At 41.6% G+C, this 16,168-nt stretch overlaps 1 long non-coding RNA gene across 6 annotated transcripts; it reads left to right on the forward strand.

Annotated features, from left to right (window-relative positions):
• Positions 1–10: 10 nt before the first annotated feature.
• On the forward strand, positions 11–7,190 carry LOC104917493. 6 transcript variants are annotated; one of them, XR_002110953.2, is made up of 6 exons: positions 14–1,303; positions 3,312–3,443; positions 3,680–3,897; positions 4,865–4,987; positions 5,179–5,398; positions 6,467–7,190. It is a non-coding gene; the product is annotated as an uncharacterized LOC104917493 (long non-coding RNA). The 6 variants fall into 6 exon arrangements; XR_002110949.2 differs by having other exon boundaries at positions 15–1,303; positions 3,680–3,907; XR_002110948.2 differs by having other exon boundaries at positions 11–1,303; positions 3,680–4,987.
• Positions 7,191–16,168: the final 8,978 nt, after the last annotated feature.

Genomic DNA, 16,168 nt, shown 5'->3' on the forward strand with positions numbered 1-16,168 from the left:
GGCTCGGCCACACCGGCGGCTCTGGGCGGGAGCTGCGGGAAAGGGGAAGGAAAGGGAAGGGAAGGGAGCGCCGCGTTCTCTCTTTCCGAGAAGCGTCCGCGTCTTCGCGTCTCCTGGATGGAAAAAATCAGTATTTTGCCTCCGGCTGCTAACGTCGGCTCCTTCTGGTTTCTCTACACCTGCTGCTTTCCTTCCTTTTTATGTCAGTGGGTTTTGTAAGCCCTCCCCGTGTCCCGGGACATCAGCCGCCCCCCAGTGCCCGCACGCTGCGAGCCGGTGGAGCTCTTTGCGCACCTTCTCAATAGCGCTCACTAAAGACGTGCGTGGTGCTGCGCGATCCCACGAGGCGACTTCAATCGCTGATGAATTTGTTTGGCTTGGCGATGAGACTGTGGGGATTTGACTCATCGAGATGTAAATTAAGAGTAAATAGAGAAGAAGCGTTTCTCTGCATCCATCTGAATTTACATTTCATCGTTTTAATAGATAGGTTAACGCTGCTTCTCTGCCTCTAATTAATAACTGCTCTAGGGGGAATTCCAGGAAGAGAAACGGGGAGGATTTGTGTACTGAAGGGCTAATGCACAGAGAAACGTTGCTCAATATCTCTGACATCCGTTCACGCAGATACAAATGGAAGTGGTTTGAGGCACGCAGCGTGCGTATTTGCGGCTGGGGAGACACGGCTGTGTAAGCACGGTGCCCCTGCTCCTGCTCTTGTCTGTATGCTGCCTGCTTAGCTTAGAAGCATTCCTTTGGGAATGATCATTTTCTGGGGACCCAGAAGGCACCCTACTCCCTGCAGCAGTTCTGTTAGCTTCCAGGGAGTTGCAGCACGCTCCCAATATGTGGCCATTGCATTACAGTCCAGACAGGATGAGGTTAGAAGCAAGGCAGATAAAAATTATAAATTGTTACATGAAAAAGATGCCTTGTTTGTTATTAAAAGTGGGTCGATGTAAAATGATGTTCAGAAAATATTTGCTCATCATTTAATCACCACCTTATTTCAGCAAATGCAGCTTGCCATTCATTATAGCTGACATTGAGTGTCTGTACTGCACACGATGATTCAAGGGCTGTAAGTCAGTCAACACAATCTACATATCTTTGCCTTGCTTTATATATGTACCTACAGATTACAGGAAACAGACCAGCAATGCTTAAAGTTGGAAAAGACCTCTAAGACCATCAAGTCCAACCATCAACCCATCACTGCAAGACCACTCAAAGAATCAAAGAGATTGGGAAAAAACCTCCAGGACCATCAGTTTCAACCCATCACCAGCATGCACTTAAATCAGTAAGTTAGAAACGTTGGCTAAGTTTATGGCGTGAGACTGTCATGCATTGGAGAGCACCCTGAATTCCTTGGTGCTTGGTTTCTTATGTGGGACAAAGGCTCAAGTCCTTCAATGTCACTTGGAATTGTTGGGCAACCGAATCCTGAGCAGCTGTTTCTCTTTGGGTGGAGTAAGTATGCAAGTGCATTTAGATGGTGTGGGGGTAAATCTTGGCCCTCCTGAGAACAGGAGAGAAGCACTGGCCTGCTGGTAAGGTACCAATAGTCTTCAAGGTTAATCCCATACAAAAAAAAAAGAAAAAAAATGCAACGGGATGAGGATGGGATGGGAAGGCCCAGCAAGAATGAGGAAAGGATGACATGTGCCTGAGGTACCGTGGTCACATTCAAGTCAGTAACTGGACATCTAACACAACGTTCTCAAAGCTCCTGTTGTAAATGATGTGAGGTGATGCAAGAACCCTCCCTATCAGGGGGATTCCTCTGAAGTGGGTAGGTGGAAGTTCTGCACTGGGCTACTCTTTCTTGCACTCAAGCTGTTCTCTAGTGCATAGTCACAGAATTGTAGGGCTTGGAAGGGACCTCTGGAGACCATGGAGTCCAACCCCTACTAAAGCAGGAAGGCAGTGCCACTCAGAAGGACTCCTTAGAAAGCAATTGCTACGTCTTTATAAAAACCCTGAGCAAGAATCAATTTTCTTTGTATTCCTAATAATAATAATAAAATATATATTTATTACATTTACTTATTTATTTCTGATTTTGAATGGCTACTGCAGGAGCAGGCACAATATATAACATGCCCCTGACTGGCCTCTCTCAGCATCCCAGGACTATCCTAGCCCACCTGCTACCAAGTCTGAGGGAATATGTGGGCCTCGTACTGTTTTCCAAAGGCCAATAGGTCAGCCCACGGCTACGTGAGAGACAGAAGGCAATCTGCACAGCTTTCCTGTAATGACAGACATATTTCTGTTCTATCATGCAGAAGGCAATTACATGAAAACAGTTTAAAATCTATAGATTGTTGCTATCATGGGGGTATACATGCTAATTGTATTCACTGACCAAAGAAACTAGGCAAGGCTAATTAGCAGAATTATCATTTTTAACTCTACATGTTCTCCTGACAGAACTGCTTTCTAGAATACATATGTGCACTTTCCATGTACACAAAAGTTGTTCTGCATGTAGGCATGTGCTGGTTGCAGTTGTCTCTACCTCTGCTTTTTGGAGCTCCTGCATGTCATGTGAACCCCCCCTGAGGTTTGTACTGGATATTTCAACCTCCCTTTGCAAGGCAACTGCTGCATTTGCACATGTGGGAATCTGGTGAGCCATACAATCTTAGGCTGAGGATTTCTATTCACCGGGGATTAGCTGAACTGTTTTCCTAAATCAGTCACCAGATCTGGATTCCAAATTAACAAAGTGGCGCTGAGCAATAATGTGGACTCTAGGTAGCAGCTTTGCAAATTTATTCAATGGAAGCATTATAAAAGCAGGCTGTCTGACTGCCTTAGCTTTAGCGCAGTGAACTCTGAGAGCTAGCGGACTTACTGAATTTCTAACAACCAAAAAGCTCGGGTTCATTCAGCTCTGAGAATGCTGAATGAGAAATGCTGGTCTTTGTACAATTCTTCTAAACATAGCTACTTCCAACAAATTTTTTAGAAGATGCAAAATGACTGTATCCTGGATATAGGATAGTAACAGGTTGGAGATGATTCAGCCTCTCCCTATCCCCCTTGACCTGCTGTCCCTTTGTTTTGCTGGACAGATGTTAGCCTGTTCCTAAAGACATACAGGGATGGGGATTTCACACCCTTCTGTGCAATCTATGCTAGCGTTTAACCATCATTTTCTTGGCATATTTTCTGTAGTCATCTTTAGATTAAACCATACCAGTCTTTTTTATTTCACAGAGGTCATGTCTTTTGACCTCTGATTATTTTGATTTCTCCTTTTTGAGCTCATCCAATCTTTCTTTTGCTGTGTCTCAAACTAGACCCCAAGACTATTTTTCCAATTTGTCAAGATCATCGGAGTTTCCGTCCCATCTTCCAGTGAACTGGCATTCTCTCTTACCTTGGAGTTATTTGCAACAATGAATAAGAATATTTTATCTTCCATCCTTGAGGTTGGTAATGGAAATATTGAGAAATCCCAGACTTACTCTTATGCTGCCTTCAATTTAAACAATTCTCTGTTGTTAAATGCTTCTGGTGAATGGCTTCGTAACCATTTTTGTACTCATCCTATATTAGTTTCCTCTAAACTGTGTTTCTGTCTTGGGTAGAAGAATAACGCACGTCAGTGTCAATAACAGTCAAGATATGACACCTCCTGCTTCTCCCATCTGTTATCCTGTTACAGAAGGAAACTAGATTAGTATGTCACCACCTAGTCTCATCCAAAAAGACTAGCTACGCATAATTTAAGCTTTGATAAAGAGCATGGATCAGCAATTGCCAAGTTATGGCCCCAGGTGAATGCACTGTCTGTGAATGGAGGCATGAGCCTGGCTGAGGTTGTGCTGGAGGAGTGGGGCTCGTGAGCTGAGGAACATCTGGCAAAGTTTACAAGGTATCACGGTAAGGGCAGGTGAGTTTCTAGAGCAATCTTATGTGAGACACTGCCCTTGAGGTTTTTCTCCCTGTCCTTTCTGCAGCTGAATGTAGTGTCTTGAGACAATGGTGATCACAACGAGCGACCTTCAGACCTTCAGCGACCATATTTGTAGTAAAAGAAAACAGTTGGATCTCTGGAACACACCAAAAGCAAAACATTAAAATGTTACTTTTGTTCAGATATGTTGAGAAAGTGCCCAGGGAAGTGGTGGAGTCACCAACCCTGGAGGTGTTCAAGTACAGAGTGGATGTGGCACTGAGGGACGTGGTCAGTAGGCATGGTGGGATGGGCTGATACGTGGACTAAGTGCTCTTAGAGGTCTTTTCCAAGTGTAATGATACTATGATCTGCACAGGGACGGGGGATGTAAAACATACGTACATCCAGAGATCTGAAACCTGCTCTTATTAACTCAATCATCTATAGTAGGGCATGCCAAAATGAAACAAATATTAGGCTAATGGAAAATTCAGTATACATTAATGTAATTTGTCTCCAGAAGTGTACAGTGTATATTTCATGTCATATCACACTGCTTTATATACAGAGAAGAAAAATACATATTTTGAGCGTATAATCCATCTAATCTGTTCTGGAAGGGAATTGTACAGAGAAATATACTTTTGTGTACAATGTGATCTGACAGGTCAGATGTAGACATCTGTATTTTAGATGTATATTGTCAAGTTAAATAATTTTGCTTTTTGTTTCAGTTGTGTAAGTCACTTCTGGTCTGTATAAATTATTATGGAAAGAGGGGCAAAACCACCGTATTGACAGTGCCCCATGAACTTGAATTTTAGGATGTCAGCAAAGCACTGTCTAAATATTTAGCACCCAAATGTCTCCTGTTATAACCCTATATACAGAGATGAGCTTCTTGGCTGCTGACTATTAATTCTCTCATATTTACCATTATTCTTCTTGCAGGTTAGTTAAGAATTGTGGATTTACATAGAGCCTCTCCTACACCTGAATAAATCTTGCTTTCAAGTCCCTGTTAAGAAACTACCAGTGCTGGAGTTCTTGGCATCAAAAACTCATCTCTGGAAGGTAGGAAAGTTGATAGTTTTCAAATTCAGATATACTAAATAGTGTTAAAACACTGAATAGTGTTAAACACTGAACACTCATAAATCTGAAAACTTACACAGAGTTTAAATCCAATATAATTTACTCAGCTGACCCAGATTGATTTTCCCAAGGCACCTTGTGTAGACAAATCCAGATCATGTTTTTGACAGAGCCAGAAGACAGAGCTAACCTGTCCATGCCAACCTGTGGCTACGGATAATGTTGCTGATGGAGCTCCAGATGACAGCGCCTGCCGTGGATCTGCTGGCTTCTGTATTGCTGTTTGGTGGCTTGTGGAAGCCAACATCAGCATGGGAATTCTACTGTAAACTGATACATCTGGTGAGCTTGTCAATTTATGGAGTCACAGATACTAAATCCTGGTGGCAGGTATGACCGCCCTTTTAGACTTAGTATATAAACAATCAATGTGCAATCAACAGTTTTGAAGAGCATTTTCCTGAGGCTGATAGAAGAGCCATTGTATGTATTTAACTACAGCAGTTTGCAGGGCATGAATTACACCATTTACACTGGATTTTTACCTTAAATACTGTGATACAGATAAGAAGGTCTGATGTGAAAGGGAATTGGAAAACTCAACTGAATTCTAAACCTTGGTAAAAACTCTGAAGAAATAGATAGCAGTGAGATGATAATCCATTGCAGCAGGGCAGCAGGTGATTTGTTCTTCTGTTCAAATGCAAAAGAACGCGTAGCTTTAAAATGTGAATTGCCGCGTTTACACTTCTACTTCTGAACATTGCTTTGCTGGAACACTCCATAACATTGTCACAGGACCCCACAGAAATATGGGGATATGCTGGGGCCTTCTAGAACAAGTTACAAATATTTTTGACCTTCAGCCAGAGTCACTGAAATTTAATGCCAGAAAATTGCCTTAACTCAGTGCAAACAACTGGCACGATTTCTAAGAAGGTACATGGTCTTAACAGTTATGTTAGAAGATTAAGAAGCTGCAGTTTTCATGGTGATCCCCAGCCCATCTGTTTTTAAAAGATCAAAGAATGAAGTCATACTTCTGGATCTGTGCTAACATCAGTCTACAGGGAAGGCACTGAGGAAAAGGAAAGTGATCTTTACATATGGCAGAGATGCTGCTGCTTCATTTGTTCAAGTCGGAAAATGTTCTTTGGTATCTTTGTTTCAGGGAGCTTACAAGCAGCTTAAAAAGACACAAAAACACTGTGTGATATTGCACGTACTGTGTGGTTAACACTATTTACTATGGAATATGCCTGTTTACTATGCCAGCTAGTTCATGTGACTGTAAATGCAAATCTGATTTTTATACAGTAAATGTTAAAATTGCTTGGTTTGTACATACATATTTAGCAATGATGTTGATGTGTAGTTGTCTTTTTTTTTTTAAAGTATGTAACTGGTCATCTGTTTTTAAAACATGTCAATTTAAAAGAATGTTTTTGTCGTCTGAAGAACAGGTAATATTACCAGCTGGCTTTATTTGGAAGAATGAAATAAGTCAGTGTTCTAATTCTGGATACGCTACACTTGTTGACAAAGGCAAGTCATATTTTTATTTCTGTATTTCTAAGATGTATTGTTACCACTCAGTTATAGAATCCGTCTTCTCCTTCTGTCTGAACAAGGCAGAATGATATATACCTATGTTCTCCTTAACAGATATTTTACAAACTTGCTATTTAAGACTTCCAAGAAAGGAGATTTCAGTAGTGTACTTCAGTGCTTAATCATTTCAGAAAACTATTATTAACTTGCACATATTAACTATGTGCAAGTTAAATGGACAAGCCTGCTCTATAACCTGAGCCTCTTTTGCTGCAAGTCCATTGCTATCTCTTTTGTTTCTTGACCTAAAGTAGTTTGAGAATAACTTATTTTTCTTGACCTCCAGCCCCTCTTACAGCTTTGCTTTTATTCCACATCTCTCTCGATGTACAGTGCACAAAGCTTTGAGCAATGCAATTCATGCCAAACTGAATGGAAAGATTCCTTAATATGCCTTGTAAGGTGTACTTCCCGTCATGCATCCTACTATTATGACTGCTTTTTTTTTTCCCCATAGCAGTATGACATTGGTGAATCATCTTCAGATTGATTGAAACTGGCTGACTGGCAGAGCGCAGAGGGTCGTCGTTGGTGGTGCAGAGTCTGGCTGGAGACCTGTAACCAGTGGTGTCCCCCAGGGCTCTGTGCTGGGTCCGGTCTTGTTCAACATCTTCATCAATGACCTTGATGAGGGGATAGTGGCCACCCTCAGCAAGTTTGCTGATGATACGAAGTTGGGAGGATTGGCTGACACGCCTGAAGGCTGTGCTGCCATGAGACCTGGACAGGCTGGAGAGCTGGGCAGTAAGAAACTGGATGAGGTTCAACACAAGCAAGTGTAGGGTCTTACACCTAGGGAGGAATAATTGCATGCACCAATACAGGCTGGGGGATGAGCTGCTGGAGAGGAGCTCTGCAGAGAGGGACCTGGGCGTCCTGGTGGACGACAGGTTGGCCATGAGCCAGCAGTGTGCCCTCGTGGCCAAAAAGGCCAATGGCATTCTGGGGTGCATTAAGAAGAGCGTGTCCAGCAGGTCGAGGGAGGTGATCCTCCCCCTCTACTCTGCCCTGGTAAGGCCTCATCTGGAGTACTGTGTCCAGTTCTGGGCTCCCCAGTACAAAAAAGACAGGGATCTCTTGGAAAGAGTCCAGCGGAGGGCCACAAAGATGGTGAAGGGCCTGGAGCATCTCCCCTATGAAGAAGGCTAAGTGAACTGGGTCTGTTTAGCCTTGAGTAAAAGACGACTGAGAGGGGACCTGATCCAGGTTTATAAATATCTGAGGTATGGCGGCCATAGTGGTGAGGCCAGTCTCTTTTCAGTGGTACATGGAGACAGGATGAGGGGAAATGGACATAAGCTGCAGCACAGGAAGTTTCGCACGAATGTGTGTAAGAACTTCTTCACGGTGAGGGTGACGGAGCACTGGAACAGGCTGCCCAGGGAGGTTGTGGAGTCTCCTTCTCTGGAGATATTCAAGTCTCGCCTGGATGCCTACCTGTGCGACCTGGTGTAGGGAACCTGCTTTGGCAGGGGGGTTGGTCTCGATGATCTCTAGAGGTCCCTTCCAACCCCTACAATTATGTGATTCTGTGACTCTGTGATTCTGTGATTATTCAGCTGTAATCCTAGCATATTTTTTTTGTTAACTGCTGCTTAGCCTATTATCCCTTACTTTCTATATGTTGCCTAAGTGTAGAGCCTTATTCTCATCTCAGTAGAGTTGTCTACCTTTGTTTTCAGACTCTTCCTGCATTTTCTAAGATCATTTAGTTCATTACTAAGCTGGTCTGGAATACTCACACATCTAGCAGTGCGAGTTGTGAAGCCTCAGAAAGATTTTAGGTATTTGGGGTAACTGTAGGTGTTCACATGTGAGTAGGTGTCTAAGTGTCCTTTGTGATCAAGTTAGTCAGTGCAATCAATGGAGTTTAGAGACATTTCAACTAACTTCATCTCATTCTTACATATCTAATTACATCTGGTCAGATTAGCAGGTTTATTTATTATACCCTTCATCATTAATTAGTGCTAATTCCTTGTAACTTATCAAATGAGATCTGTAGGCCTATTCTACCTTGGAAAAATGATTGGAATAACATAATAAATGTCTCTAAGAAAGACACTGCAGCAGTTTGGAACATCATAACAGTAGGAACTGGAAGTAGGAGCCTCAATTATACCCCTTTCTCATCTCTTTGTTCACATGAACAGCTCTGCCTCTCACCTGCCTACTCTTTGTTTTTCCTTAGGAAACTATTGTGGAGTAATCTTGTTGTAAAGCACATTTTTCTCCAAGTCCGTTAAAACACAGCATACCCTTTCTCAGCACAGGACTCAATGTTTGGGTGAAAAGCAGCTCCAGTTCTGCAGGTCTTTGCCCTTTGGTTCCTTGTCAAAGAAGTAGATCAGCATTGGTGTTTGCCTGGATTTATAGTGAGGGATAGTTTGTTACTACTGGACTTCATAGTTGCCATATTGACATATTAATGTTAATTATATATATAATGCTGTGGCCATAATCAGCATTCCACTCTTAAGAAATAGGCCAGTATCCTCCCATTCATTGTGAATGCCTAGAGAAGATCTGGAAGTCAGAATAGACAGTCTTTGTAATATGGAAGACATGATAATATCAACTCACAAGTGCATCCACGTCCCATTGCGTTCTACTTCCAAAATGCAAATATCTAGGGTGGAATTCTTGTAATCTGAATGTAGATGCCTGCAGTACGGGATTAGCAGTTGGACCTGATGATCAACTTAGAGTTTTTTTTTTGACCAAAATGATCCTGTGATTCTATGAATATTTGCACTGAAGTGTGTCACCTTAGGCAATGTTTATTGTCAATGGTGAGGAGTAGATAATTCTGGGGAATTACTCATCTGGTGTGTTTTTGGCATTTCTTTTATGATTCTGTATCACGCTAGAATTGTCTGTGTCTATCCAGTGACTAAACAAATCTCCCACCAGTGCCCAACTAGTGGCCTGTTAATGGGAGGGCTGATACTGAGGGCCAAAAAAGGCCACCACTGTCACCAAGGTCAGTGTTTCCAGGAGACCTGAACAGTAGCAGTAGTCAGCTGTCACTGAATCCCACAGAGGAAGGCGGGCAGCTCTCAGCTCGCCTTTCAGCCACCCTCATTGGTGCCAACTGCACAAGGGAAGCTGCAAAGTTTGTACAGCTGGCTCTGCAACAGTGGAGCCTGAGCTCTCACAGCCAAAAGCATAACTCATTTTTGGTTTTAGTTCTTCAGTATCTTTCCAGTCACTGGTTAAACTGTCTTCAAGGAACGCAATGGCTCCATATTTTTGTCCGGTATTGTTTTGGCATCTCCTCTGCCCCTGATGGTGCTGATGTTCTCTGATGATACCTCTGGACTAGATTCACTATAGAAGTGCAAAAATGCTTGGCTATTTCTAGGGAGAAAGTCCTCTCTGTGGATTTCTACTTGGCTATAGGAAGTGTTTTTCATCATAGGTTGCAGTAAGAGCTACAATCCAGACAATCCTTCTGGTGTCTTTGTTGCCAGGAGAAAAATGATCTATCAAAGCCCATTTAGTGGGAACTTCAGTCAGACACTTATGAGTGCTGATTCTTCGTTATTTTCTCATTATGTGGTTCTTAGGTTTCTAAAGGTCTTGACATACATACTCTACCAATAAGAAAAAATCCCTTCTCATGAGATTTAAGCATGTTACTTTTATCTTTAATGGAGCCACGTTTGAGCTGCTGTCATCACGTTCACTAAGTCATCTGTCAATGAAATCCACATTTTTAGTAGCCATTACCTCAGCTCACGGATAAATAAAGTCCTAGCTTTTATGTCTAATCCTCCATATTATTTTCAGGTGGATAGGGTGACTCTGAGGCAACATCTTAAATGTATTCTAAAGGTGGTTTCAGGTTTCTTATGAATCAGTATATCCACTTACTAATAGTTTTTTTTTTCCCAAGATCCAGTAAGAGGATCAAAATGTTGATCATCCTTGAAGGTTAGGAGACCATTAACGTATTACTTGAGGTAGACAAAGCTCTTCAGCAAATCTGTGATGCTCTTTGGTCACAAACAGCCTTTATTGTACAGGAATGACTCTTAAAATACTTAGCTGTGGCCTCAAATGCACTCAAAATGAGTTAGCAGCCTGCATCAGAGCCACCTTTGATGTAAGGAGATTAGATCCACCAGCCCTTATCAAGGCATACACAACTAGAATACAGGGTGCTGCCACAGTCCATGCTGGCTGAATTCCAGCAGATGAGGGATGCAGAGATACCACACAACTGCTGATACTCACACTTGGGAAGCAGTGCTGAGGGTAGTGGCACAGAGGTTTGATACTGCAGAAGGGCACTGCTTCTTCAGTTTTTGTCCTAACAAAGCTAGCTTTTACTGGCGTGACTGCCCTTTTAATGAAACACCATCAAGGAGTTTCCCAGTCACCAGAACTTGAAGAAAGAAGAGCAATTCCTTTCGTTCCTGTAATTCTTTGCATGTTCTTTGGAATAGATCTCCCACCAGTGCCCTTCTGTTCTGCAGGCATATGACTCATCCTCTGGATGGAGGGCTGCTGAAGAGCTGGGCGGTGATCTTTATACATGCTTGTGGGAGGAAAAGCAGAGGTGAGCAGGTTATGCACACACCTTGCTGTGGACACATAGCAACGTTACAAACACTTGAATTCTTGTGCAGGAGAAGACATATCCATTTACAGAGGGTTTTACTTGCATAGAACATTCTGAAGTGTTGTAGTTGTAAGTTTAGTAACCTTTTTATTGTTCTTCCTACAAAACTTTGTGTGAATTACATTATTATTCCTAGTATATTACTATATTGCCAGCTATTCTCATTATTACCATTAAAAGCAAGGAACTGTTAATAATATTTAGCAGTTAGCAAGAGTCGTGAGTTTTTTGCATAGGAATTACAACTCATTAGGAATCAGAAATAGGATTTGTTGTGTGCACTGCTAAATTTTCTTTATGAAACCCATTGACCCATAGCATGGTTACATGCCAACCAGCAGAAGTCCTTCAGAGCTGTTATTTTAAAGCTGCATCAAAGAACAGTTTATTCTGAAGCCTTGAAAATGTATATGCATGTTCATTATATACTGTATATGTACATATATATACTGTGTGTGTATATGTATATGGAGTGACAAAGCAAGTAGTTTAATCCATTTTATGGGTCCAGCCTGGAGTTCTGCATACATGAACTTGTGTGTGGTCAAGGAGGCTTGCATATTTTTGAAGTCTAAGTTGGCCTAATAAAAGATATCAGACTACAGTGCTTGCTTTGTCAACCCTGTTTTCCTGGTTCAACATGACTTGCAAGATTAGTTTTCAATTTTCAACATAAAAACCAAGGAAAAAAAGTGTTTACTTACTGCAAGGAGTTGATTCCACATTAATGACCCTGAAGGAGGCTTGTACACAAGGTAAGGATTGTTGCCAATTTGATGGATATTCATGTTACAGAATATGAAAATGTGAAGTTACACCATCTTGAGGATTTTGTTTTTATAAGTTGGATTGGTTAAAAAAAAAAACCTTTAAGTAATCATACTGTGCGTTTGATGGTGGAAATTAGTATGAATGTTTTTGGCAGTGGAACAATGTGATGTGGTTATGCATTTCTGTTTTCGCTGCCCGCTCAGTATTGGCCTTTTACAAATACAGATTACCATGTCGATGGAAGGAATTTACAGCCTTGGCCCCCTTGGCCCTCTCTGTGTTACAGCACCTTTTTTGTACTTTACGTTACATATCCTCCCAACTGTATTTTTCTGACAGAAAAAGGAAATGTCTGTGGGCTGAGAACCTGAAAATGCACGAGCTTCTTTTTTTAATTGGATAAAATGTATATTATTTCCCACTTACCTTGATTTCCTGCAGGTAAAAATCTCAGTTCTTTGAAATCAGTAGCAAACTTTCTGCTCAGTGTCACAGGATGGACAGTGCACCCGTGATCCCTTACCAGTTAGTGATGTCCCATACTGGAAGCCTAAAAAGAAATACCTTAATAATAATGACAGTAGAGAAAACATTTTAACAATTGGGATTTAGAGCTGTAAGATAAAATCCACAATTAAAACCTGACCTGAAGACAACGGCTGTATTTTTTATGTTTAATATCATCAGTTTTTGAGTCTCGTGGTCCAAATAGTTTGAACAGCAAGATCCGTTTGTGTTTTGTGGGCTGTTACACTGCATCCCTTACTTACTTCATCTTGTGGGCTGCTTGTTCTGACTTCATGGAATTGCAGCTGTATTTGCGGAGTGCTCTCGTCCTTTGGCACTCCCTCCCCTGTACCTTAATAGGCTTTGAATGCACCAGCATTTGCTCTGGAAGCAAACTTCAGAATTTGTCTTTAATCCTGATGCAATGCATATTCAGAATTTTTTCTTTTCCCGGAGTTTAGTTCCAGAGGAAAGCATGCTTGTCTGGTGCTCCCACCAGCCAGCTGTGGTTCATAACAATAATTAACAGTAAGTTACTGCAGCAGAAAGAGGGAGTGGGGCAATGCAGGCCAGCAGCTTTAGTTACATGGTTCTGTTCATGTCTACGGATTCCAAAGTGCTTAATAAACAGTATTGCAGGCAGGATGGGCAGCTCTGCCCCTGAGGAAGTTTTCCTAATGTTTCTGCTATAAGATTCTGTTCTCAGTTTAGAACTTAGCCAAATTCACATTTGGGTCAAATAGATTTACATGGGATGTCATTCTCTAGAATTTTTTTTTTAAAGTATTAGCCAAAGTGATTTAACTTCTTATAAGAAGGCGGGTTAAAAAAAACAACAAAAAACCCCATGTTGTTATTCTACTTAAGAAGAAAGAAATAATAATAATACGACCCTGAGTTTTAAGAGGTTTCAGAGCAAAGACAGATCTTTCTCTTCCTTTGAATCAAGTATATGTCTTTTGCCATCTCCACAAAGCTTTTCAAATTTGGTCGACTGTTTCAAGAAGTGGAAAAAAACACAGTTACCAAATATTCTATAGGGATTTACTAAGACCTAACAGCAAATATTTCCAGAGATTTCATCTTCTCTGCCTCACACGGCTCCTTCCCATGCTCAGACTTTCCATACATCGTCCTCACAGAGTGGCTGAGCAGTCACCAGCTGGGTGCACCAGTGGCTAGGCTGGAAGTGACCCCTCTGGTATTGCCCTTGGCCTTTACTTGGAGCTGCAGCCTGTCCCTGCTGCCCTTAAGGGAAATGTGGGGCTCTCAAATTTTATCATTTGTGGCCAGCCTCCAGCACAGTTTCTTTGCCACTTTCCTGAATGGATATAGAGAATGGCCAAGAAGGCCTTGGGAGCCAAACATCATGTAGACATTAGTCCTGTTATGACTGGGGCATGGACCACATGGACTCCTAAGGTCCTTCCCAACCTCAGTTAGCCCACCATTCTGTAATTCTTTGCCATCAGTCTCTCTGTTATTCTGTGTGGGCCTGAGGGCACCATCCCTGATAATGGGCCTCTGTGGGTATGGTACCACATAGTGGAAATAGTCTTAGAATCATAGAATCATTAGACTTGGAAGGGACCCTTAAAGGCCATCTGGTCCAGCTCCCCTGCAATGAACAGGGACACCTACAGCTCCATCAGGTGCTCAGAGCCCCATCCAACCTGACCTTGGGTGGATGGGGCATCCACCACCTCTCTGGGCAACCTGTTCCAGCACCTCACCACCCTTGTTGCAAATAACTTCTTTCTTACATCCAGTCTAAATCTCTCTTCTTTTAGTTTGAAGCTATTTCCCCTTGTCCTATCACAACAAACCCTGCTGAAAAATCTGTCCCCTTCTTTCTTACAGCCCCCTTTAGATACTGAAAGGCTGCTCTCGGGTCACCTCAGAGCCTTCTCTCCTCCATGCTGAACAGCCCCAGCGTCTCTCAGCCTGTCCTCATAGAAGAAGCGTACCATCCCTTGGGTCATTTTTGTGGCCTTCCTCTGAATGTGCTTCAACAGTTCCATGTCTCTCCTGTATACTGAGTACTCCACATCTGAATGCAGAACAGGTGAGGTTCATTAGTTTTGTAACAGCAGGTATATAGAGAACACCATGTTAAGGTAACACTGAATTTACAAGGATCAGTTTACAAAAATTAAGAATAAAAGACTGATTTCTGCAGCCTCATTTTGCTTACAAAACGTGTCTGCATTGTAACACTGACTTCACTGACTTGAGTTTTGTGAGTATGCTGTCTATTCTCATTTGGTTTTGGCCATACATCTAGCATATATCTGCTTTGGAGATGAATCAGCACTGAGCAGAATTGATGGATGGCAACTGCAGAACTCCAGCTCACATGTAGAGAAGCTCACATGTAGCAAGGCTTTTCCTGAATGAATCAGGATGTGGTAGAAAAAGAAAACAAGGTCTTCTAGTTGAGGTAGTTGAATTCTACCCTGGAAAGCTGGACAATATCTCTGCCTCTCCTACCATGCTTCTGTGTGGTAATAGGCAAACATTTCCCAAGTGCTTATTAATTGTCAAAAGGGCCTTTCTGCTCGTGCCAGTAGTGCAAGATTATTATGCAAATGTCACCCATCAATCACCACTCTTTGTATGGTAATGTCATGTATGATGTTCCATTAATAAAGCCTTCATCAAGTCAGTTCAGGTAACTGTTAGCTCCTTATATCTGCTTATCATCCAATGCTCACCTTATATTTATATTTACACATTATCCTTCTAAATATTGGCAGATGCTTATTTGGCAATGAGCTAGGCAAAGTATCTTGAAAATCTTTGTAATTCATGGAAATGTTCAGGCAGCGTATGAGATTGTTTTTCAAACCTCATCAGGCTTAATTAGATCCTGCAGTTCATTCATTTGCACTGAAGTCAATTGGAGTTTTACATGTGGAAAGTCTGCAAGATCAAAAATTATGCCCAATGGGCACATAGTTGTATAGAAGAAAATGTCAGCTCCGGATGGTAGTGTTTCTGACTTCTCATCAGTTAGACTCTCTTTCTCAATTAGCTTTTCTTGTATTTTTATGTGAGTGGTTTTGAAAGGGTTCCTGGAAAAAAAAAAAATTGCTGCGTCTACTGTACATGTTTTCATTTACAGATCAGTGAAATGGATAGACAGATAAATAAATAGATAGGGTTTTCTGTACTTGTGAAACATGTCACATAACATGAAACCCTCTTCTAAGTCCATTTTGTCAAGTATGTCAAATGATATTTTTGAGATTAGACTTCTGGAGTGTATTTTCAGCATTTCTTATTGCAGCTCTTGATCTATGCACCCTTGTTTGACAGTCCCTTAATCTGGTCGATAGAAACCAAATGAATAGCAGCATTTAAAAATATGGCTTCAGGGACTCCTTAGGAGGTTTCTTTGTAAGTGTACATTTACTAGTTCATCTGTAAATTTATTTTATGGGGTGTTTAAACCTCAAGAAAACTGAAAAGCATAATATTAATGCCTGGTTTACATCTACTGAAGTCAACGAGAACTTTGCAATTGACTTTAATGGTAGCCTATGTCCTCTAATTACGAAAGTGGCAAGGATGATATACAAAAAACCACAAAGAGAGTTTTCTGTTTCATCATACCCTACTTTTTTTTTTCTTTCTTTCTTTCT

This window comes from Meleagris gallopavo, chromosome 1 (genome assembly GCF_000146605.3).
Source record: "Meleagris gallopavo isolate NT-WF06-2002-E0010 breed Aviagen turkey brand Nicholas breeding stock chromosome 1, Turkey_5.1, whole genome shotgun sequence".
NCBI classification, from domain to species: domain Eukaryota; kingdom Metazoa; phylum Chordata; class Aves; order Galliformes; family Phasianidae; genus Meleagris; species Meleagris gallopavo.